At 45.5% G+C, this 25477-nt stretch overlaps 1 protein-coding gene across 1 annotated transcript in view; it reads right to left on the reverse strand.

Moving 5' to 3' along the window:
• ZNF572 (zinc finger protein 572) overlaps positions 1-25223 on the reverse strand; it is a 101013-nt gene extending 75790 nt beyond the window's left edge. The window contains exon 1 of the mRNA XM_043879238.1: positions 25113-25223. The gene's annotated coding sequence lies outside the window, so the exon portion shown is untranslated. The remainder of the gene's footprint in view (positions 1-25112) is intronic.
• Between the last annotated feature and the right edge of the window lie 254 nt (positions 25224-25477).

Here is a 25477-nt window from a genome sequence, read left to right on the forward strand (position 1 = left end):
TGTTTCTGTGACTCTAATCAGTTCAAGGTTATAAGGCCTGGCACACCCAGGAGCGACAAACCCACAGAACAGGTTCACCTAGTCCCAGACACCCTGAAGGATCCTGAGAGAGGCCCCTAAGACAGGCAGAATTTAATGCTCTGATTACAGGTGTGGCAAGAAAGGGCTGTTTTTTCCCTCCTTTGGGAAACTTCCTTTTAACAAATTGAACAAATAATCTATGTACACTGTTAAAACATTATATAATATAGGGGAAAAAAAGAAGAGAAAATAAAAATTACCTACAGCCCCACCATCCATAGTTAAGCTACATAGCATATGTAACTGTTAACACAGATCTTTTGCTAACCTATTGTCATAGAGCCTTCCAGACTTCTATATAGTTATATAAACATTTACAAGATGAAATCTCACTGACTCTCATTGATAACTTATTGTACTCTAAGTTGGCTTTTTCAATTAAAAGTATTTAATAAGCATCTCTCTGTGTCCCAGTGTGGCTTAATGTCATCATTTTTGATGGTAAACTAGTGCTTCACTATAAAATCTAATAGAACTCTGAGGGAGACAGAGGCCCAGTTCAAACTGGCTTAGGTACCATCAAGGGAATTTATTGCTCCATGTAACAAAGTCCTGAGGCAGATTCTAAACATGGCTGGACTAAGATCTCAGCCTCCCTCATTCCCTCTCTTCCACGTGCCTCTATTAATAGGCCACTCTCAGGTGGGCTTTGCTTAGGTCCTCCCAGCCCCACGTCCAGTGGAGGGCCTCTCTGTCCCAACTGTTCCAACAAAAAGTCCCTGAAGATTCTCTAACTGTCCAAGCTGAGTCGTATGCCCATTCCTGAATTCACTTTGCGCTATGGTCAGGGGCCGGAAGGCTCCCACTGGCCAGGACTGTGTTCACATGGCTTCCTGTGAAGCTGAATTAGGGATTAGCCCCTTCCAGTGCCAAGAAAACAGCTGATTCTCAAGTAAAGTTGGGTTGCTATTCCTGTAGGGAAAAGAACAATTGCGAGACTGACCAAAACATGTAATGTTTACTATATAATCACACTCGTTTATTGAGAATTTCATATAAGTCTAGCACTATGCTAGACACTTTACAGTATCTAATCTTCAAACAATCTCATGAGTCTGGGGTCATCGTTGTCATCACTGTTTCACAGGAATCAGATGCTCAGCAAGGTTAAATAGTTATCCCAAGGTCACAGAGTGAGCAGGAGTAGGGTAAAGTCCTAGGTTGTCTGACCCTGGAGTCAGTCTTTGCAAATGCTCTCTTTTCAGCAGACTATGGTTTATTTGACCAGTCCCTATCCAAACAGGGCTTCCCTGGTGGCTCAGATGGTAAAGCATCTGCTGCAATGCAGGAAACCCAGGTTCAATCCCTGGGTCGGAAAGATCCTCTGGAGAAGGGAATGGCTACCCACTCCAGTATTCTGGTCTGGAAATTTCCATGGACAGAGGAGCATGGCAGGCGACAGTCCATGGGGTCGCAAAAAGTCAGACATGACTGAGTGACTAACACTATCCTGACAATGCTGAAAAGCTATTGACATTGAATACCAGACAGAGTGAGCTGGAAAGATCAGAGATGTGATTAGGGAGAGGGATGGATAAAATTAAGATTGTAGTCGAGTTGCAAACGCTGACGATTAAGTTCTAGGGTATGACTACGGCAGTGGAAAACTGAGATATAAGGTCCCTGGAGGAGAGATCATCAGGAAACTGAGAGGCTAGGGCACTGAAAGCATTATTTATCAACCGGGACACTGAACTCAACACAAGTTAGGTTAGAAGCGGAGATGGAGAGAATGACAGTGGACTAAGAATACTCAGGAAAGTATGGCAAGTCACTCAGGTCTGGTGAAGACTACAACCAGGAGGATGGTGAATGATATTATCTTTTCACATGACCTTCAGATTGCCGGTTCCCAGGGAATCACCAGGTCATGGTTAGAGTAAGAGGGTAAGAAAAAGAGAGACAAGGTTCGATGATACAAATTGCTGATTATGATTCTGCTGGATTTCAGAAGATGCACTGAGAAGCGGGAAGATGGGAGATGCGGCAAAATCAAGGACTATGCCGAGTGTGGGTGATAACTGGGAATTTGGATCTTTGTGGAGGGAGTCTAATAAGTAGGGCTAAGAACAAGATACATGATGGGTGAGTCCTAATGATCTTCAGGTCGTGGGGCTGACGCTGCAAATGCTGCTGCGGAGATGATGAGAGCTCTGGATCTCCCTTTCATTCCTTCCAACAGAGGTGCCTTATTTTTCTTATTTATGGACTACTAAACAGCCCTTCATTACAGCTGTCTCCCCACATTTCTCTAGACCTAACACATCCTCAGTGCAGCAAGAGTGCATCAGAAAGCCTTGACCAAAAGTCAAAATCCTAGCATCAAGCTTTGGGCAAGATAGGTAAGGATATGGGAATCTATATAGAATATAAAAATATAAAGTGTCAGGCTTTTTGCACTTAAGAACTTTTAAACACTGAGGCATAATTCACATATAATAAAATTCAGCCTTTAAAGCATGTGATTAAGTGCGTTTTAGTATACTTGCAAGGTTGTGTAGGCATCACTGCTATCTAATTCCAAATTAGATCCTAATTTTCATCATGCCAAAGAGAAACCCCATACTCACTAACAGTCACTCCTCATTTCTGCTCCTCTTAGCCCCTGGCAACCACTAATCTACTTTCTGTCTCTATGGATTTGTCTATTCTGGACAGCTTCTAAAAATAGAATCATGTAACACATGCGACTGGCTTCTTTGACCTACCATCGTGTTTTCAAGGTTCATTCATGTCGTAGCGTGTGCCAACACTTCATTCCTCTCATGGCTGAATAACATTACATGGTATAGGTACTCTGCTTATCCGCTCCTCAGCTGACGGGACTGGGTCGTTTCCACCTGAGGGCTGATGTGAGTAGCGGTGCTGTGAATATGAACTCGTGTGCAGGTTTTCACATGGACATGTGTTTCCAGTTCACTTGGGCACACACCTACCTTAAGAACTTGGTGCCTAGCTGGAGGAGGATTCTAAGGAACTAAACTCAAGCCTCACAAATAACGTGAGATTCCCTTCCCTCAAGAATTATATTTTCAGGATGCTGACTGACCATTATGGAGGGAAGTGCAAGGTTCCAGTCCATTACCAGAAAGAGAAGTCTTACCTTGAGCTGATCACTTGTTTACACAGAGTACAGAAGAGGATGAGGCATGTCTTTCTTTTATTACTGAATCATGTACCTGTCAATGCAAAGTCCAGCTTGAATAGGCCTCTTGGAGCCCACCTGGTAGGTTGTAATACCCCTCTACCCTTCCTCCACAGACCTTCCCTTCAATTAATAAATACTAATTTAGGTGCTGGAGAGACAGTGAAGAACATAATAGTTTCTGCACTCAGGGAGCCTACAGTCTAGTGGAGAAGAGAAAGATTAACCACATGCTTACATATGATGAAGGCTCATGGACTAGAAAGGAGAATTAAGCAAGGAAGCCTGGCATCAGCCTGGAAACCTGAGCCAGAGAGTCCAGGGCTGTGTGAAGGACTTGCTCCCGCTATCTTGTTTCTACTTGTCTCTCTTGAGTTGTTATCTTTACTTTCACAGGGTGTAACCTGGCAGCTCTGAGCTCTAAACCTTGCATCCAACTCCACTTTGAAAACCTCAAGAAAGGCTCTCACTGGACTGTGTCCTGGGGAAGACAGTAAAGTCCTCTAACTGTCCGTGGTTCACAAGCCACCTATGTTCTTAGAAAGGTAGGAAATGTTACCCAAAGAAGGAAAGGAGGAATGAGCAGACAGAACAATAAATGCCCACCGCATGGCTGGTGCTGTTTTTCTAAGTAGGATTGGGAAGGAATACATGACCAGAAAAAGTATAGATCCTGAAAAGCATCAAAACCGGAGAAATGAGTGAAGCTAGATTATGTAGAACTCTTTTTGCCATGAAAGAAGCTTGAACTTTATCTCATTGGCCTTGGGAAGTTACTGAAAAGTTATAAGTTTTAGGGAGGGATATGTATTTCAGAATTACCAGCACTGAAGACAGGAAAAAGTGTTAGGGGGTTTTTGTAACTGCCCATGTGAGAGATGATGGGGTTGGAGCCAAGGAAGCAGAAATTATGAAGAGAGGACAAACGTGGGATATGTTGGGGGAGGTGCTTAAGGAGCCCATAGATGTGACGGGTGAAGGAGAGGGAGGAGCCAGGCAAACACTTGCCCCTGTTTGATAGGTAGTCAAGTCCACCTGTGATGAAATTCCGTCTCAAGACAATTTAAACCTGAGCCAGGAGGAGTTGGGGCTGCAAATAAAAAAACAAAGTAAGACATGCTCTCTGCCCCCCAAGGAGCTCCCTAACTATTAGGAAGCTAAAGTAAGTTATGAGAAATGCACAACGTAAGGCCGATCAAGTCAAATGTAGTCAGTGAGACTGGGAGGAAAGGATTCTCTCATTTTGTTGGCTGATGGGATCAGATGTTATAAAAGACAGCTGAGATGAGTTTTAAAGCACGGAAGCATTCCTACAGGTGGGGAGTTGGTGGGGGGCCTTTCTAACAAGAAATAGCATGAGCAAAGACACGGTAATGGAAAAACACATGGCATATTTGGAGAGCATGCAATGACTCATTTGACTGGATGTCAAGAAATTGTGAAACAGAAACCAATAGGATGAGGATACAGGGTGGAGTGGTTATTAGGTTTTTTCAATCGTCCACAGGTGGTTAAGCTATTAGTGGAAAGAGGAATTTAAGTACTGTAAAGGAGATCATTTAGGGGAAAGATAAATTTTGTTTGGAACATGTTGCATTTGAGGTACCTGTAGGACATCCAGTGGAGATACCCAGTGATCAATTATTATGGTCTCTTCTGAGGGATAAAGGCTGAACTATTGGATCTGTGGGATGTGTGGTATGGTGCATGTGTGGTGTGCTGTATGCATATGTAGTAGGTGTGTGTGCATTCACCTGGTTTTACCCTGATTCATTCAAATAATGATTTGAGTGGCATACGCATATTTGCACAACAAAATTGTTAAAAATACTATAGCAGGCAAAGGAAAACACAAGAACACAAATTAAAATTAAAGCCACAAGGTTAACATAAACTTTTATGTCATAGTTCCTGTAAAATTACTAGAGGGAAAGAGCAAATTTGGCTTTGAACTTCCTAGCAGCCAAAGCAAAGCAGGAAGCATAATTAGTTGTAAGATTTCTAACGGACAAGAAATACATATTTGTAAATCTTCTAGGCAGAAGCAGAGTCAAGGACTCTGATGCATTTATAACACGACTCCAAAAGAGATACCCAATGCTCTCTTCTCCTGGGGCTCCTCTCATTCTAGGGCACATCTATCTTGAAGTTATATATGGACCAGTGCTTTGCTCTGTCCATTGAAAAATGAGCACAAGCAGCGTGTCATTCAAATGGAAAATTAAAGGGCCAGTGTGCAAGCCTCTCTTTGCTCTTTCCCATACCACAGTGACTGAGACTGTGAAAGCAGAGAGAATATAGAGAAAAAGGGAAGAGGATGGAAAATGGACTGACAACATCCAATGTATGAGAGGAGAAGCCAACAAAAAAGAACAGAAAGAACAATGAGAAGTCCAGAAGGAAGACCATGAGAATCACAGTCTCCCAAGAACTAAGATGAAGACTTTTTCCAAAAGGAGAGCCATAGAGAGATTAAAAGCTTGCTGACGGCCGCACAATCCAAAAGTGATGGAACTAGAATTTGATTCCCATTCTTAACAGCATGAAGATCCTACTTGCTACATTCAGTTTCCTTCTGAGGAGACCAGAACTACAGGCTCTCCCACGTCCCAGCCGCACCTGAGGCACAGCACACCCACAGCTGACTCACCTGTAGCTACCCCTCAGGCAATGTTCTGAGGACAGGATCAGATCATGCCCACAGTGTAGAGTTTCTGTTTCTGTGCTTTGAAGATCCGGGATTTGCAAATGTGACCTGAATATTCATTTTTTTTTTTTTTACCTTCTGAGCCCTAGGAAAGGGAAAGTGAGGTTCAGATACCCCTTCCCAGAAACCACATCTCCAGACTCTGCAATCCACAGAAGGCCTGGGACCGTGGCCTCTGGCAATGCTCACTTAACCTGCATGAGGAAGATGGAATGAAATCACAACACTTGCCAAGATCCACCCCTGCCAGAGCCGAAGGACAATCTCTTGGCAGGAGAGGAAAATAATCTTTTATTCCTCAACCCCTTAGATACCAGCTTGACCAAATGCCCTGCTTTATGAAATAAAAGCAATGATCAGGCAAAAAGCAATTTTAAAAGACTGAGTGCCGAATAAGAAAAAAACGATCACCGACTGAATGCACTGTCCCAGGAACTCCCAACAGCCTCTTCTGTCTAGGGCTGTGATTTGAAAGTCATCTGATATTTAGGTGATAGTTGTCCTTCCTTATGTCTGTCACACTGTCAGGTTTCCTTCAGTGGCTGCAAACTCACCTTCCTACCCATGTTCAACTTAGGTTTCCACTTAGGCAAGAGGCTTTGAGAACTGGTACATTTGAGGTGCTTGTTTGTAGAATACTACTTATGTTAGATCAGCCTGAGAATGCAAATATGTATGAAAGATAATCTAGATCTACTACATTTTCAGAGGTAGTTAAAGTGTTCATCCAATCTGCACTTGAATACTTCTAATAACCAAAGAGCTCACTACCTATAAAAGAAGAGAATTCCTTCAGGCGGTGTCCCCACTTGAGCCATATCGCCACCTGCAGGCTCTGCCATTGAAATTCCTTCCTCCTGAAACCTCAGCCCTCAGCCAGTATACTGTCCAGTCATGCTTCTCCCCTACATGGGAGCCCTTCTTTCCCCCCAGTATAATGCTACTCAGTTTAGCATTTATATGACAGCATTTACCGACATCTACTACATGCCAGGCAAGGTTCTAGGCTTTAGATACAAAGACAATTCTGCCCTCAAAGTTAAAAGCACTGCAATTAAAACTGAACTTAAATCCTGCTTATAATATGTGTGACTTTGCATCAGTTACTGGACCCCTCTGAGTCTTACTTTCCACATGGGTAAAATGGGTGGGACAATAGTCTCTATTTCAAAGGGCTGATGTGACATCGAGACGAAATAACAACGTTTGCATCGGTTACTGGACCCCTCTGAGTCCTACTTTCCACATGGGTAAAATGGGTGGGACAATAGTCTCTATTTCAAAGGGCTGATGTGACATCAAGACGAAATAACAACGTAAAGTCATCATCAGAGTGCCTGACACAGGTCAGCGCTGTGTGTGCTGTGCTCTGGGTGTTCCGTCGCAGAGTTTTGTTAGTGACAGTTAATGGATGCTAGGACACTGCTTGGAACTTTCCTAACTTTCCAGCTAACACACATGCATTTGAGACTTGGCTCAGGCATCACCTGCTCAGGGAAGCTCCGATGTCTGCCTTTCTTGAAGCATCTGCAACTGTAGCTTCACCTGCATCCCTCTGACCATTATAACTTATGTGTGTCCTGCACCTGCTCCCACCGCCCCCATCCCAATCAGACTGTCAACTCTGCGAGGACAAGGATCTGGCCTGTTTTTACTGACCATTCTATCCCTCAGACATTGATTTCTAAGCGCTAAATAGATGCCCAGTAAGTATTTAAAGAATGAAAAATAAGTGAACAAATAATCTGTAATGTTAAACACATTCTAATGACACTGAGGTATTATACTGGGAAAAAAACCAACTTTCAGCCTCCAAGAAAAGCATTAACAGCTATTAAGGAGATGGAATAGATGGGATGGAATCAGTAACTTCATCCTGACCTCCTGGAAGAGATAGTTCACAGTAACACATAGAACAGAAAGAAGCTTATAGCTCATTAGAGTAGGCCTTTTAAGAAAAGGTAATAATGGCGTGTATCTAACGTAGCACTGTACTAAAGGCTTTATACATATTAATTTATTTAATACTTACAATTCAGTAAGATGGTAACTATGCAGAGGGGTTAAGTAATCTGTCCAAGGTTAATGTAACACGATTATGCTCCCGTTGGGGTTTCTCCATGTACTTGGGTCTTCTCCACGACCTTCCAAATTCTGACCATTAGTAACCAGAGACTCAGCCTCCCACTTTCCAGACCCTTAAAGTGGTTTCATTTCCTATGCTCATGAGGGCATCAGTGCCCAGATGGCCCTGGAATATTTCTGTCTCATTGCTTCTCACATCCTATTGGGGAAGACCTCAAATATCCTCTTTTCACTCAAAGACCCTTTTCTAACTTCAGCAGAGTTGCTTCCGTCACGCCACTGTCATTCTTGACAGATACTCATGGAATCACATGATGTCTTCAAGACATTTAAGGTGACCCCCCCTCCTTGAATTCAGTGGTCTACTGAACGGTAAGAGTGGGTATCAGCCTCTATTTGTATACTGCCATGATGGATAATTCATCAAACCCAAAATAATATATTCCGTTACTGCCTGTTGGAAAGATCTTTCTTTATGAGAGTTGAAACTCGACTCTCTATAATTTCTCCTGATTGGCAGTCGTGAATCAAGCAGTAGAGAATATTTTATCACTAAAATTGCTTAGAATTTCTCTTGTGCAATGTTAATAAAAACATATCAACTTTTCATGAGTTTTCATCGTTAAGTTCACTGCAGACAACCCCCCACCTTGTTGCCTGGGCCTGGAGGCCCTGTCCCACCACGGCTCACCAGTCCTAGTCCCACCTCCAGGGGCCACACCATAAGTCTCTCTACCCTCCTCACGACAGCTCTTTACATGTTAAAGGTAGCTGTGTGACCCCCTAATCTTTCTTTTACTTGGTTCTTCCCAATAAGTGGTGGTCTGGGCTTCACTGCCTAGGAGCTGGGCAAACTCAACAAGTTGCTTAATCTTTCTGGGCCTTGGTTTCCTCATTTAAAAAGGAGGCACAGGTCAAATCAGCCATGTGCTGCATGGAAAACAGGAAAGTGCCGTGCACACGCTTGTGACTGTTCTCATGCTGACCATCTGGGGCTCCAAAAGGAAGTGGCCTTGGGAGTGCCAGCAATGAGGGTGGGTGCCCAACCCAGAAGGCAAGATAGCTGGGGCTGATCAGGAAATTACAAACCCAAGATCATCAGGGCAGTAAACAAAGGCAGGATCTGACCCACGGGACTTTCTTATGCCCATGGTCACACAAGCCGACAGGCATTCGGCACTGTGCTGTAAGCACTTCATGTGCATTAGTTCACCAACGCCTCACACCAGCTAAGAGGGAGGGTGACTGTTACCCCATGAGGCAGATGGGGAAACGGAGGTGCAGACAGGCTGAGCACTTTGCCAAGGTTGCACACTCTGTGTTAGAATACTAAGGATTGGAGCCCAGGCTGTCTGGCTCCGGAATTTGGGCTCTTTAAGTACTCGGCTCTGACACTTCGGGGGAGCAGAGCCAAGGTGAGGCAGCAACTGGGCGGTGGGTGGGATCAGGTCCTGAGACTTCACCTGGCCAGGGTTTGGAGAGGCCGTGAAGCCGGTGGGTTTCCTAGAAGGGAAAGGAGGACGTTCCCAGTGAGGGAGAAAAAGGTCAAGAGAAGCAGCACAGGCACTGGAGCTCAGGTCGACTGGTGGCAGAACTTCTAAGGTCAAACCCTCCCAGAAGGGCACCTGCTGCATTGAGACACCGTAATTCTGAACGCGGGCCGGGCCTTGTGCTAAACACTGTGTTCACATTGTCTTGTACGCCCTGCACAACATTCCGGTGAAAGAGGTATGCGTGGCCCCACTTTACAGTTGAGAAAACTCAAATAATTTGCCCTTGGTCACAAAGGTAGAAACAGGGCTGGGACAGGAATATAATTTAGTCTGATGCTACCTGCCCCTTTGACCCTGTGTTACAGCCTCTGGAAGTCTCCCAGCTTCCATCCCCCTTTTCTGTTGATTGTCTGGACCGAGGCTCTTGTCCAGACCTACCCTTGGGCTACTGGGGCTACTCTGCCCACAGGAAGTGCTTGCGAGTTCATATCCAGAGACAGCCTTTAGCCAAGGCCTAAGTGTGGGTGTGTGAGGGCCCTGCTCTCCTGTGGCACAGACTCTGGAGACATAACTTACACGCCAGAGCTCCCTTTCTGGGAGCAAGAGGAGCCTGGGACTTGGCGGGAAATCACTGCATCCTTCCAGAGGATGCAGGTCCTTTGGATTCAAGGTCAGCCTCTCCTTGTTTATCTTCTTCCCCTTCCCTGTCCCACATCTTCCATTTCCATTGTGGTTTTTCCTGGGAGCACTTTCTCAATGAGTCTCCTGCACTTGAACCCTCTTCTCAAGATTTGCTTCAGAGACCCTCACACAGGATACCTCTTAACCACCAACCCGAGCCATGTTTTTGCTCAGCACCCTCACTTTCTAAGAGCTGCTCACACTCCCCTGGGAAGCAAAGACAAATTCCCTTTCTCACCTCTTCCCGCTGCCTGCGCGCACCACGGGCTGAGGCTCGTGCCCAATTCTGAGAGTTTGAGCTGAGCAGGCTCTGTCTGCCCAGACCGAAGTTCCCAGACTCGAGCGAGCCCAGACGCAGCCCACCTCCCAGGGCGTGGGACAGCGGGCTGTGAAGTCAGAGGCGGTTTGCAGGGCCCTGTTGAGACTTGTGGGTGGTGCTGAGCCAGATGTGTGAGGAATCAACCCTGGTGTGTCTGGGGTGAAAGAACCAGACAGACCACTCCCCGGGAAAGGAAGCCAAACCAGTAAATAAAGGCCCTGCATGAAAGAATAGGTCTTGGATTGACAATTTCCCGAGGAATGTATAACATGAAATTAGGCATGGCCACCTAAGACTGAGTCAAATTTCTCCCATCATCTGGCAGCAGTTCATGGGAGAAAAATCCTAGGAACCTAGTGGTCCCTTTAAGATAGCTGACTCAGCGGGTCCCATATCTTGGTCCAAACGGAATCAGGATTCAAGACTTTTAAATTACCAGGCATTCTTTGCAACTACCGTGTTTGACTTCCCAACTAGTCTACTTTCTTTCTTTCCTTTTTTTAAAAAAATGTTTTTTAAATTTTATTTATTTTTAATTTTTCCTTCCAGTTTTTATTGAGAATATAAGGTGGACTTCCCTGGTGACTCAGTAGTAAAGAATGCTCCTGCCAATGCAGGACATGTGGTTTAGATCCCTGGGTTGGGAAGATCCCCTGAAGAAGGAAATGGCAACCCACTCCAGTATTCTCACCTGGGAAATCTCAAGGACCGAGGAGCCTGGCAGGCTACAGTCCATGGGCTCACAAAAGAGTCAGACATGATCTGGTGACTAAACAACAACAATGTATGTTAGTTCCTGTTATACAACTCGATGATTTGATATTCCTTTTAATCCATTTTTCTCCTATGCTCCCTTTCTTTTTCCCCATGTCTTCCTCCAAAAGCATAAAGACTTATTTTAACTGTCCAAGGTGAACTGGCTCCCTGATTTTGCCTGATTATGTCCTATTCACCTTTTTAGTCTCAATTCAGACCACATTTTGCCTGGAAATCTCTTCTGATCTTTTCCCCACCATTTGGTTTGGTTGGGTGCCTCTTCTCAGGGCTCTCACATCATCTTGTATATATTTCATTAATTGCATACCTGCTTGTGTGTTGGTCTCTGTGATTAGAGGAGACCTTTTGACATGACCAGGGCCATGTCATTTTATCTCTGAAATATCAGGACTCAGCACAGCACCTTGGACATGATGGGTGCTCAGTGAGTGATGAATAAATACCTACCTTATGGGGTGTTTGAAGATCAAATGAGATAAACGACGTGAAAACAAACAAAATTACTACTACTACATCTGTTATTACTTTCTATGGATATACCCATTAATTTTTTGCAAACTCACATGTATTAATGATATTATTACAACACTAATATGTGCCCAAGCCTGGGCATAAAGATGTGTACAAGGTCAAATGCTGAGAAAACGATAAAAAATATACATCTATACATACAACTTTGTATTCAGCTCCAAATTCATATCATCAGTGACAAGAAATTATTATAATGCCTAGACAACAGTCAAATCTCTATTCATCCAAGAGAGCAGAGGGGTGCTGACTTGGGGAATGGCTATTACCATCTCTGCCTTTCCTGTGTTTAAGACTTTCTGGTTTCTGGAAAACGCTGTACATTGGCTCTTACATTTGCCATGTTAATTAACTTAAGAAATCAGACAATGAGAGGGAAAACATGGCAGTAGGTTCCTCCTTTCCTGCCTGCGCTCTTTTCTCAGGAGAGGAGTGCCAACAGGCTAAGCCTGTATTTTCTTCTCTGGGAGCGGGTAGGGACCCCAGGTAGGGCCACGAGAGTGGAAGCAGCTGCTGAAAACAAGGGTGAGCCGCAGCCCTGATGTCACACTGCTGTCGAGAGACAGCCTGCCTGTGGGGCCACAGGACTTCTCCCAGCACCAGGGTCTACCTGGCTAGTCAGTGTCCCCTTATCATAATCGTCACTCAAGCTCAACCAGCCCCAGGGAGCGGTGATCTGCAGCACGTCGGGCCCCTCCTCGACTGGGCCGGGCCTGCTCTTCCCCAGTCCTACCTGATGACTCTACTCTGCCCAGGATCTGGGTGACAGCTTCCTCTCCCTCCTTCCCTCTCCCTCACCCCCTCCCTTCCCTTCCACCCTCCTTTCCTCCCTCCCTTCCTGTATTCTTTCCTTAATAAAACTTCACTCTGCTTAATTTTTTGAATAGCTAACACATTCTCAAGGTTACAAAAATTATAAAAAGACACGGTGAAAATTCACCCTCTTCTTATCTCTCAGGAATTCAGTGCCTGCTGTGTTCAGTTCAGTTCAGTTCAGTCGCTCAGTCGTGTCTGACTCTTTGCAACCCCATGAATTGCAGCACGCCAGGCCTCCCTGTCCATCACCAACTCCTGGAGTGTACTCAAACTCATACCCATCAAGTCGGTGATGCTATCCAGCCATCTCATCCTCCGTCATCCCCTTCTCCTCCTGCCCCCAATCCCTCCCAGCATCAGGGTCTTCTCCAATTAAGCTTTCCACAATTTTTTTTTTAACATTCATTCAAGCATTTACTCATCGGAAGGACTTATGCTGAAGCTGAAGCTCCAATACTTTGACCACCTGATGTGAAGAGCCAACTCATTGGAAAAGACCCTGATGCTGGGAAAGATTGAAAGCAAAAGAAGAGGGCAGCAGAGGATGAGATGGTTGGATGACATCACCATTTCAATGGACATGAACTTGAGCAAACTCATGGAGATGGTGAGGGACAGGGAGGCCTGACGTGCTGAAGTTCATGGGGTCACAGAGTCAGGCACAACTTAGCAACTGAACAACAACAACAACATAAGCATTTATGGGCTTGTATGATTACATACTTCCCCTCACTCCTTTTCACACAAGTGGTAAGCCTTGTATGGTGATGCACAGTGTTCTGCTCCTTAAGTTTCTCAACTAACAATCTCAGAGATCTTTTCATATTCAAACGAGAACTGTGTCTATCATTTTCATGACTGTATATAATTTTCCAACCCATAACATTTTAACTTATTTCCAGCCCTAAACTGATGGACATTTATAACCAGTGCTGCAATGGATAACCTTGGACATATATAATTTCCTGACTATTTTATGCAATTAGAAGTGGTGTTGCTGGGTCAAGGGGCAGACAGACTGGTAGTTTTGAAAGCTACTGCTCAACTGTCCTTCGCAGGTGTTACATCTATTTACATGCCTCCCAACAATCTATGAGAGGAAACAGGTTTCTAAACCTTTAAAATAGGAATAATTCTATCACCAATATCCATTGATTAATACCTCACTATGCATACAGACAGAGAAACCAGGCAGGCTATAGTCCATGGGGCCACAAAGGGTCGGACACAACTTAGTGACCAAATCAGCCAAAACCACCATGTGCCAGTAACTGTACTGGGCACGTTACAGTCATGACCTCATTAAATACCCGTCACAACCTTCCAAGGCAGGTGATCGTTGTTCCTGCTCTCAGGGGGAAACCCGAGGTTCATAGCTGAGGGACCTTCGACTCCACCATACCATTTATCACTACCCTTGGGCTCTCATCTAGAAGTCAAGAAGCGAATGAGCGTTCATTCCCATGATCACAAGAAGAAACTAACAGCCAGCATTTAGTGAGCATTTAATTATGCCAGGTACACGACCTCACCTAATCCTCACTGCAGCCCCATGATGCAAGCTCTGTTAGTATACACCATTCTCAGTAGTGAGAAAACCAGAGTCTGGAGAGGAGACAAGCCCCAGGTTCAAGGTCACTCAGCCAGCAGGCAGCAGTCTCAGGGTTTGAGCCCAGACATTCTGACAGCTCAACCCAAAGCCTTCACAACATCACACTGAGGTCACAGCTTAGATGTTTCCAAGACCCGCTGACCACATAGATCAAAGTAAAACCCCTGATCTACAGGTGAGGAAACAAAGGCCCAGAGGAGAGGGGAAGAGGTCTGTTTAGTGGCTGTGCTAGTTTAGGAACCCCTTCTCCTGACTCCCGGACTTCCCTGGTGGTTCAGTGGATAAAGAATTCGCCTGCAATGCAGGAATTGCAGGAGACGCGGGTTCGATCCCTGAGTCGGGAAGATCCCCTGGCAGAGGGCATGGCAACCCACTCCAGGATTCTTGCCTGGAGAATCCCATGGACAGAGGAGCCTGGAGGGTTACAGTCCATAGCATCAAATAGAGTTCAACTGAGCATGCACGCACTCTTGACTCCCAGACATTCCTCTTTTTTTTGCACCTTGCTGTTACACAAGTGCCAGGACATCCTCAGCCCTGGGCTGGTACAGCGTGTGGGTGGCAGGTCCAGGATGCAGCCCTGGCTTGTCCCAGGTGGGAGGTAACAAAAGTGGCCGAGGGACAACACACAAGTAGGCTGGCAAGAGCCGGCACCTGGCCAGGAGACCCACAGCCCACCTGGCAGGTTCCAGCCAAGGGATCCGAGGGCGTGGGTTTGCACTGGCTCTTCTGCATACTTGCAACATGTTGTTACAGTGACAACAAAACACAATATTTATGCAGCGCCTACTATGTGACAAGCGCGGTAACTAGCAAATCATTTCACGTCATCCTTACAACAACATCCTTACAACTGAGCTCAGAGAGGTTAAGTGACTTGCTCAATGTCATATCAGTCAATGTCAAATCATGGAATTTGAACTCAGATTTTTTTTTTTTTAGTAATTTTATTTACTTATTGGGCTGCACTGGGTCTTAGGGTTAGGGTTAGGGCTTCCCAGGTGGCGTTAGTGATAAAGAACCCCCCTGCCAATGTGGAGACTTAAGAGACTCAGGTTCACTCCCTGGGTCAGGAAGATCCTCTGGACAAGGGCATGGCAACCCACTCCAGTATTCTTGCCTGGAGAATCCCGTGGACAGAGGAGCCTGGTGGGCTACAGTCCATGCGGTCGCAAAGAATTGGACACAACTAAGCAACTTTCACTTTCACTTAAAAAGGAAAGTAATTCAGACACACGCTACAACATAAATGGACCTTGAGGACATTATACTAAGTGAAATAAGCTGGTCATGAAAAGATAAAAACTGGGAGGTGAGAGGGATGAGAGCTGTTGAATGGACATAAAAGTTCGGTTTTGCGAGATAAAAAGAGTGCTGTGGACAGATGCGGTGATGGTAGCACAACAATGTGGATGTACTTAATGCCACTTAAAGACAGTTAAAATGGTGAATTTTATCATAGGAGTATTTTATTGCAATTTAAAAAAAAAGAAAAGAAAGAAACAAGACTTGTTTTACACAATTGTGAGAATTAAAAGAGATCAGGTTTGTCAAGGGCTCAGCACAGACCTGGCACCAGGGGAGGGGGTGGGGGGGGGGAGGGGGTACTTAATCAATGGAAGGGATGCTTACCATGTGACTATTAGTAACCCTGTGCATCTCCTGTAGGAACACCCCTGGTGAGACTTTAGCCTCCCCCATAACAGGAGGAGAAAGCAGTTGTTGTCTGTCTGCTTCCCTGAATGCTTGTGAGGAACAAATGAGCTCTTATGTGTGGGAAAAAACTTCATAAACTGCCAAAAAAGAAAAAAGAATTGAGAAATGATCGATAAAGGTGTTATGGGCACACTTTTTAGCTGAGCCTCTTGCCTGCCTTCTCTTAGCACTTTGTCTTTATCCAATTGCGTCCTGCCGCCTTCTGTGGGGGCAGATTCCTCTGCCTCCCCCAGTGGGAACTCTCAGGCAGGAACTCAGTCTTCCTTTTGCCACCACCCAGCACCTGCACATGGAGGTAACTTCATTTTCTCCGACCTCAATTGAGTTTGGGAGGCTTGCAACAGCCCTTTGGAGAGTTCCAGCCAGGAGACCTGCTCCTGACGTCCGAGGCCAGGGGTTCCGTCCTGCGTTCTAAGCAGGGTCCTCTCCCCATGCAGTTTCACACAAGGGTCTGACCTCAATCCCCGTGCCAACTCGGGCTCTGCGGAGCAGGGGGCGTGGCCCTGTGGGCAAGGCAGGAAGGAGAGTTCAGGGAAAGTGGAAGGGATGCTCCTGGACCTCCCAGCAAGAGGTGACTTCAGGACAGAAGCTGCCTGGTTGTTTTTGATGGTTTTCATTACTTGGTGTGAGCTCCTGTGGAGTAAATGTTTCTCAGGCGTACTTGGGGATCTAATTCTAGAGTCCTTAAGCACAAAAGAATGCAACAAAATACCTGCTCTGAGAAGTGGAGACGGCCCAGCAGGCTGCCTGAGCTGTCTGTACTCACTCTTCGCAGACAGGGAGGCCCCCAAGTGGGTAAGTGACTGGCCCAGGGCCTCACAGGAAGATGTCAGGTCAGGGACCACAGCTCAGTTCCTGGCCAGCATGGGTCCTACAACCCCCTTGCAGACTGAAGAGGCAGAAGATTGAGGGAAATTGAGGAACAGAGGCAGTTTCTCCGCAGCAGGCAGACAATTTTCATATTACAAGACTAAGTGTTTCCAGCTAAGAGCCTCTTCACCTTTCTTTTCTTTTTAAAGTTTACCTACTTTCTTTTCCTCTTTCAAGGGTTGGAGTAGCTCACTTTGGGGTTGAATTTTCTCTCTAAATACCAGACCAGAAAAATCACTGATTTGTCATTCTTCCTTTTGACTCATAATCATTGCTCAGCATGTCCGACAGAAGGGAGTGTTGGTAAGCCAAAGAGAAGAGGAAGAAAATGCGATGAGAGCACGAGGGGCTTTCTCAGCCATCAGATGCCAAGGCACATGCTTACTCAAGACCGTCTCCATGACTAACAGGGGACTGTCTCCTCAAGGAAGGAGAGAAAATGGCGGCCATGGGGCTTCCCACTCACATAGCGCAACGTGCCAACAAGTCCCAAGTGTCTCCACGGAAGTGTCATCCTGTTTCTTCTGGTGGGGTCTGGTGGCGGTGGAGGGGGATGGTAACTCCTGTTAGGCGGACACATTGAAGTGAGGCCTGGCCAGGTTACCCAGGTTGTTCAAGGGCACGTGGCAAAGCCGTGAGGTAAACTTGAGCAGCCTCACGCTGAGCTCAGGCTCCTTCCTGCTTCTAGAGGATCTCACAGGGCCAGGAAGCCGGCAGTCCCGGGGTCACGGGAAGGGGAGGGAGCTCAAGGACACACCCGAAGCAGCTTCTGGTCAGGCATTCCTGGCAGCATGGGTGACCGTGGCCTGCCCGCGCCCTGCCCAGGGAGGAAGCTGACAGGCCAGGCCCGCTGAACGCTGGGGCAGGGCAGTGCCTCCCACGTGTTTTAGGGGCACTGAGAGGTCTCCCTGCTAAAAATACCTCCCTCCCCTTTCCTGTGGTGCAAGATGAAATGGTCATATAAAGTCTTACTCCCTTGGTTTGAGGCACCACAAAATTCCTGGTAGATCTGATGTTAAAATTAAATACCATTATGTGTAGAACAACTGAGGTCTGACCACACTGTGACACTTTGCTTGGCATTTATATCTCCCTGCATAAATCCAGAGAAGAATTTGAGAGCATCACAAATTAACTTCTCAGATTAGCCAGTGGAGGGAACCAGATTTTGTTCCAGTGAATCCGTGGAGTAGCTGGAGAGAACTTTAGCTCTGCCTTGGACATTTTGTTTTTCGGTTCAAAACACTTCCTAGAGCAGCCCATTGCACTTTAAGGACCACCGTTGGCCCATAACATTCATGCATCCACCTCACTCAAACGCACTGAGCTCTTTCATGCCCAAGACTTCCTGCCAGCAGCCCCTTCTGCTGGTCCATCTTTCCCTCCTCTCCTGGCTCCCCTCAACCTTCAGGTCTCAGCTTAAAAAGTCACCATTTATCTGACTACATCATCTAAGCACAATCTCTCACTCTATTCTTTTCCTTTCCAGTGTTTCTTATAATTTGAATGTGTGTATGTGTGTGTGTGTGTGTGTGTGTGTGTGTGTGTAGCTTCCCTGTTAGCTCAGCTGGTAAAGAATTTGCCTGCAATGCAGGAGACCCCAGTTTTATTGTTTGATTCCTGGGTCAGGAAGATCCGCTGGAGAAGGGACAGGCTACCCACTCCAGTAGTCTTGGGCTTCCCTGGTGGCTAGGCTGGTAAAGAATCTGCCTGCAATGCAGGAGGCCCGGATTTGATCCCTGGTTTGGGAAGATCCGTTGGAGAAGGGAACGGCTCCCCGCTACAGTATTCTGACCTGGAGAAATCCAGGGACTGTATAGTCCATGGACAGGCTTCCCAGGTGGCTTAGTGGTAAAGAATCCACCTGCCAATGCAGGAGCAGCAGGAGACTTGGGTTTGATCCCTGGGTCAGGAAGATCCCTTGGAGGAGGAAATGGCAACTCACTCCAATATTCTTGCCTGGGAAATTCCATGGACAGAGGAGCCTGGCGGGCTAAAGTCCATGGGCTTGCAAAGAGTCAGACACAACTGAGCACACATGCACATGTATGCCTGTGTGTGTTCACAGTCCATCCTCACTATTTGCAAATTCTGTATTTCTAAATTTTCCTTCTCCCTAAAATATATTTGCAACCCTCAGATCAATAGTCCCAGTGTTTTTGATATCATTTGTAGGCATGTACAGAGCAGCAAAAAATTTGAGTCCCCCAATGCCCATCTTCCCAGCTGAAGTCCAGCCAGGCGGCACTCTGCTTCTTGTTTTGGGCTCTAAACGAGGGTCCTTTCTGCAGTCAGTTTTCTGACATGTTTTTTTGCATTTGAGGGCTTTCAGCTGGTGGTTTCCCTGTTGAAAATGGCCCCCAAGTGCTATACCAAAGTGCTGTCTAGTGTCCCAAGCACAGAAGGCCGTGAAGTGCCTTATAAAAAAAGATGCCTGTTAGATAAGATTCATTCAGTTAAGAGCTGTATGGTTATTGGTGTGAGTTCAATGTCAATGACTCAATGTGTGTGCGTGAGAGCTAAGTTGCTTCAGTCGTGTCCGACTCTTTGTGACCCCAGGGATGGTAGCCCACCAGGCTCCTCTGTCCATGGAATTCTCCAGGCAAGAATACTGGAGTGGGTTGCCATTTCCTCCTCCAGAGTATCTTCCTGACTCAGGGACTGAAGCCATGTTTCTCATGTCTCCTGAACTGGAAGGCAAGTTCTCTACCACTAGCACCACCTGGGAAGCCCAAATGACTCAACAGTACTTATTAAATAAGATGTCTTTGAACGGAAGCACACATAAAACAAGGTTATGTATTGACTGGCTGAGACTCACAGGAGCCTACCCCTACAACACCTGCAAGAGCAGTGGTTCAGGATTCACCAATTTGGCACTTATGGTGACTTTATAAAACAGAGCTACCACATAGAATACAAATCAACTGTATTTGTATTAGTTTCTTTAGGGCTGTTACAACAAATTCCACAAGCTAGGTGGCTCAAAACAACAGAATTTTACTCTCTTACAGTTCCGGAGGCCAGAGGTCCAAAATCAAGGAGTCAGCAGCTCCTCCAAGGCTCGAAGGAAAAGAGTCCTTCTTACCTCTTTGGAGTTCCCTGATTGCCAACAATCCTTGGCTTTCAGCTGCATCTCTGCTTCGGTCATCACAGGTCATGACCTTGTGTGTCCTCCCCTCTCTTTGTAAGGACACTGATCATATTGGATTCAGGGCTCAAACTACTTTAGTACAATCTCCTCTTAACCAATTCTATCTTCGAAGAGTCTATTTCTGAATGATATCACATTCAGAGGTTCTGGGAACAATATCAATTTTGGGAAGAGGACACCACTCAACTGGGATATATATCTATTTTGTATATTACATGTAGATGTACATACATATAACTTAAACATATATATTTAATCAATATCAATATTGACTTATTCAATATCGATATTGAATTATTTTATTAACCAATATGTAAACTCCCTGACTAGACTGCAAGCTTCATGAGAAGAACACGGCTTTCTTTTTTTTTTTTTCAATTTTTAAAAAACATTTATTTATTTGGCTGTGCTGGGTCTTAGCTACGGCAGGCAGCATCTCTTAGTTGCAGCATGCAAGTTCTGAGTTGCAGCATATGTGATCTAGTTGCCTGACCAGGCATGGAACCCAGGACACCTGCATCAGGAGTGTAGAGTCTTAGCCACTGGACCACCAGGGAAGTCCCATGGCTTTCTTATTCATCTTTTCATCCCCAACACCAAGTCCAGCCTGATATGTTGTAGGATCTCAGAAAGTATTTGTGGAGAATGAATGAATGAGTGAGTTTCTTTCTTTTTTTTTTTAATGAGTTTCAAAGCTTACAATGTAAGAGACCACCAAGCGAGCAATGGTCGCACTCATGTGGAACCCTAAGCTCCTGACATTCTTCATCCATCACGTCAGACTAGGAGGCTAAGTGAGTGGGCTTCCAACCTCAACCTCCCCTCCCCCAACCACTTCAACCAGTTACTCTGCTTGTATCTATCTTACATATTCCACTTCTACACAATACTGCTTTATAAATGAGTTCTCTTTAAAAGTGTAAAAACAAACAAACATAAAAAAGAAAAAAAACAAGAGAAAAAAACAAAAATAAAAGTGTAAAAACATGGAGCCTAGCCCCCTATTTTATAGATGAGGTAACCAGGGTTCAGAGACACGAAGCGCTTTGCCTTGGGTCACCAGGCAGTCACTCGGAGGTAGGACTAGGAGCAGGTCTTTTGAGACCCATTCCCGAGCTTTTGCCTCTACACTCACTCTCTTGCCAAGACATACAATGGGAGTGCTTTGGAATTTGCTTTCCCTGGAGAAACCTGTTTTTCTATCTGGAGCCAATTCTGGGAGAAGGAAGCAGAGTCCAGGGCATGTACCCCTTCCCCAAAGCTTTGAAAGGCCCTTTGTGCCAAGTTCCATGGACATTCTGCAGGCTTGTTCTAGGCAAATCCATCTGCCAGCAGGTCACAATCCTTGCCTTCATCTCTGAGCCAAGGTATTCTGGCCTTTTTGCTTTTAAATGCACTCCTTTGCTTTCTTGGAAACTGAAGCCGAGAAAGGGAGGCCGGGCTGGGGAGGCCCAGGGCAGATGGGGTGGGTGGGCTACCAGAGGAGAAACGGGTCTGTTTTGCAGACCTGGCTTGAGAAGAAAACTGTGCTGATTATCTCCCGGGCCCAGCTGCAAAAATGCCTTAGCGCGGCAGCAGATTATAAATAGCCCAAAATGCCCTCCCAGCCGCTTGAAAACAAGGATTTTTTTTTTGTTTCCTGGGTTGGAAGAACAGCTCTTCACAGCTATCCTGGGCCCCCTCTTCAACCCCATCCGCAAAGAGTTGTGATTTATGTCTTAGCACCATTACTGGGACCAAGGCTCACACAGCCCGGATGAACAATGACTAATTCATTGCCAAGTTCTATGAAAAAAGGAGGCATTTCTTTGGAAGCTCTCTCTTTCATTTAGGCAGAGACACACCGACCCAGGAGACCAGAGGGCCAATTTTGCTGCAATTTCGTTGCCCTGGGCTTCATCTGGCTCCCTCTGCCTTTACATGCAGTGGGAGCCAGGGAAAGGCTGGTGGGTCGCTGACCTGAGAGCAGGAGGAGGAAGAGAAGAGCTGCTCTAAAACTGTTTGCTGAGATGCTCCAAAATTAAAGATCCAGGGATGTTGGCCTGGTCCGTCTCTATTTTAGTCCCTGTTTCTAAAGGGAAATCTTTCTCTCTCTGGAGGGAATTAAGTCTCAACACAAATCTCCTAGGTATCTTTGCACACATGGTCACACTCATTGGGACTTGAAGACTGAGCAGCAGCTCCCAACGTACAAAAGCATCTTTCAGGTTCTGCTCTTATCTGACCTTTAGGACAACTGTTTCATTTGTTCATTTGTTTCTCTGGAGTCAAAGATAATGCCTGCCTATTCTAGGAAAGCTTAAAAATTTCTGAAAAGTATAAAGAAGAAAAAATCCCACCACACTGAGATGTAGTGTTTTTAAGGATCTCCTTCCAGACTTCCCTTATTGGAGTATGAAAGTGAAAGCTTTATTTGCTCAATCATGTCTGACTCTTTGCAAACTCCATGGACTATAGCCCGCCAGGCTCCTTTGTCCATGGAAGTCCAGGCAAGAATACTAGAGTGGGTAGCCATTCCCTTCTCCAAGGCATCTCCCCAACCCAGAGATCAAACCTGGGTGTCCTGAATTGCAAGCAGATTCTTTACTATCTGAGCCACCAGGGATGTTGGAATATAAATGGATATAATTTTACTTACATGGGATTATATTATGTGTTAGTTAGGCTCTTGGTAGAAATAGATGAAGCATCCACATGAGTAACTGAAGAGAGTTTTTTAATAAAGGGACAGAGGTTAAGAATACTAGCAAGAAACACTGTAGTATATCAGGGCCAGCAACAGGAGAGACCTATTATCACCACTAGGTCTGAAGGCCAAGGGAAGGACTAGTTATTGCAAACCAAAACTGCATGGAGAGGGTTGCCTGTTAGGAAATGTACCCGTCAGTAGTGAAAAAGCTGGCTTAAACCTCAACATTCAAAAACCTAAGATCATTGCATCCAGTCCCATCACTTCATAGAAAATAAATGGGGTAAAAGTGGAAACAGGTGCAGATTTTATTTTCTTGGGCTCCAAAATTACTGCAGGTGACTACAGCCACAAAATTAAAAGACGCTTGCTCCTTGGAAGAAAAGCTATGATGAATATAGACAGCATATTAAAAGTAGAGACATCACTTTGCCAACAAAGGTCTGTATAGTCAAAGCTATGATTTTTCCAGTAGTCATGTACAGACGTGAGAATTGGCCCATAAAGAAGGCTGAACACCAAAGAATTGATGTTTTCAAATTGTTGTGCTGGCGAAGACTCTTGAGAGTTCCTTGGACAGCAAGGATTAAACCAGTCAATCCTAAAGAAAATCAACCCTGAATATTCATTGGAAGGACTGATGCTGAAGCTAAAGCTCCAATACATTGGCCACCTTATGTGAAGAGTCAACTCATTGGAAAAGACCCTGATGCTGGGAAAGATTGAGAGCAGGAGAAGGGGGCGACAGAGGATGAGATGACTGGATGGCATTACCAACTCAACGGACATGAGTTTAAGCAAACTCTGGAAGACAGTGAGGGACAGGGAAGCCTAGTGTGCTGCAGTCCATGGGTCTTTGCTGTGTCCCACAAAGTGTCAGACACAACTTATGGACTGAACAACAACAACCTGCCAGTATAGACACGTCAGCCCTGGAAAACCAACAGAGATGGAGCAAGAGGAATAAATACCTGATCTCCCTCCCCACCACCCCCCAGGTGTCAGTGCCTCCCAGTCAGTGGTCTACCAGGCCAGAGCTAGAAGGCATGGAAGCACAATGACAGCAGCCCAAAGAGGCCAACAGTCCAGGGCACAGAGCAGGGTGGAGACAAGTGGGGAGGAGATGGAAGAAGCAAGCAGAAAATATCCATTACATCTACTATAATGCTGCTTTTACTCACTCCATGGTAAGCCAAGAATTTTCTAAATCAACAAATATAGACTGATATCATACTTTTTCATGGACCTTGTATGAATATACCACATTTAACTGGTCCCCTATCAATGAACATGCAATTAGTTTCTGATTTCTCAAGAACACAGACAGTGCTGCAGTAAGATGTATGTATATAAACTCTGTGCACTCCAGATACATATTTTTGATTCCCCTTTGACACTTTCTAGAAACTGAGGCTCATCGCCAATGTGGCTTACCCCCAGTCACATAATGGAAAGGGGACTTTTCTGAATCTTCTAATTTTTTCAACAATTAAACACAGCACTTTGAAATAGAAAAAGGGAAAATAAACTTTTGGGGGGAAAAAAGGCTTATTCCTTTCAAAGTCCTATCACCCACATGGCTCTGAAAGGAAGAGGACTATTAGGTCCCAGTGACACAGGAAGGAATGAGGCAGGCACAATCCTAAAAGAATGTCATGATTCTGCTGCTGCTAAGTCGCTTCAGTCGTGTCTGACTCTGTGCGACCCCATAGACGGCAGCCCACCAGGCTCCTCCGTCCATGGGATTTTCCAGGCAAGAGTACTGGAGTAGGGTGCCATTGCCTTCTCCGAAAGAATGTCATAGCTATTGAGAAAAACTGGATGTGACAAAAACTGGTTAGAGCCGATTAGGCCCAAGATGGTAGGAGATTCAATTTCCAATAGACCTTGAACCTCATTATATGCTCATTATGATACATTAGTGTATGTTAAACAACACATCCTCAGATGCCATGACAGTTCCAAGGTTGACCATAAAAGTAGGCAGTGTCCCAGTTCTTGGAAATCTCTCCCCTTCCCCAACATGGTTGGAATAATCTTACCACTCCTTAGCTTATGAAATCACTCAGCCCATAAAAACTAATGCCAAATCATATTTGGGGGCTGACTGCCTTCTGAAATGCATTGCATTCTGCCTATGGAATGTGTATCTCTCTCAATCAACCTGCTTTCACTTGACTATGGCTTGCTCTTAAATTCTTTCCTCACTTGGTGGCCCTACGCAGGAACTTGTCTGAGACCTGAGACATGACCATCTTCTGGTGCCCCATTTTCCTGCAACATCTTTACTCAGAAAGAGGAAGAAAGTGGTCTTCTCCCCCTCCCCACTTTTCATTATAAAAATATAGCCCACTCAGTTCTCAGGGCAGAGCACTCTGCCTGTCCACTTCTCTCCTTCACAAGTGTCCTAATTATATAAATAAATCAATTACTTCTTACCTATCACTTTGCCTCCGGCTAAATTTCTTCTGCTCAGAGCATCACTGAGTCCTGTGAGGAACTGTGTGGCTTTACCAAGAGATCAGGGTCTTGGTGGGTCAAGGGGAAGGAGGGGAGGGGACGGAACTGCTCTGGAGGAAAAACTAATGACGTCACAGGACACCTTTGCGCTGGCTTCACAGTTGCCACCTCAAGAGATAAAAGCAGCGCCAATGGCCTTCGTACCATAGATACGCCATAAACTGGGTTCGGAAGCTGGACGGAAGTGAGTGGGCGGCACACTGCTGTACTTCCTGTTTGCGCCTCAGTTGCCTGCTCACCACGCATGCGTGTTCTGAGCCTTGAGTGACGTGCACTCGTGGAAG

The sequence above is a fragment of the Cervus elaphus genome, chromosome 21 (genome assembly GCF_910594005.1).
Source record: "Cervus elaphus chromosome 21, mCerEla1.1, whole genome shotgun sequence".
Classification (NCBI taxonomy): domain Eukaryota; kingdom Metazoa; phylum Chordata; class Mammalia; order Artiodactyla; family Cervidae; genus Cervus; species Cervus elaphus.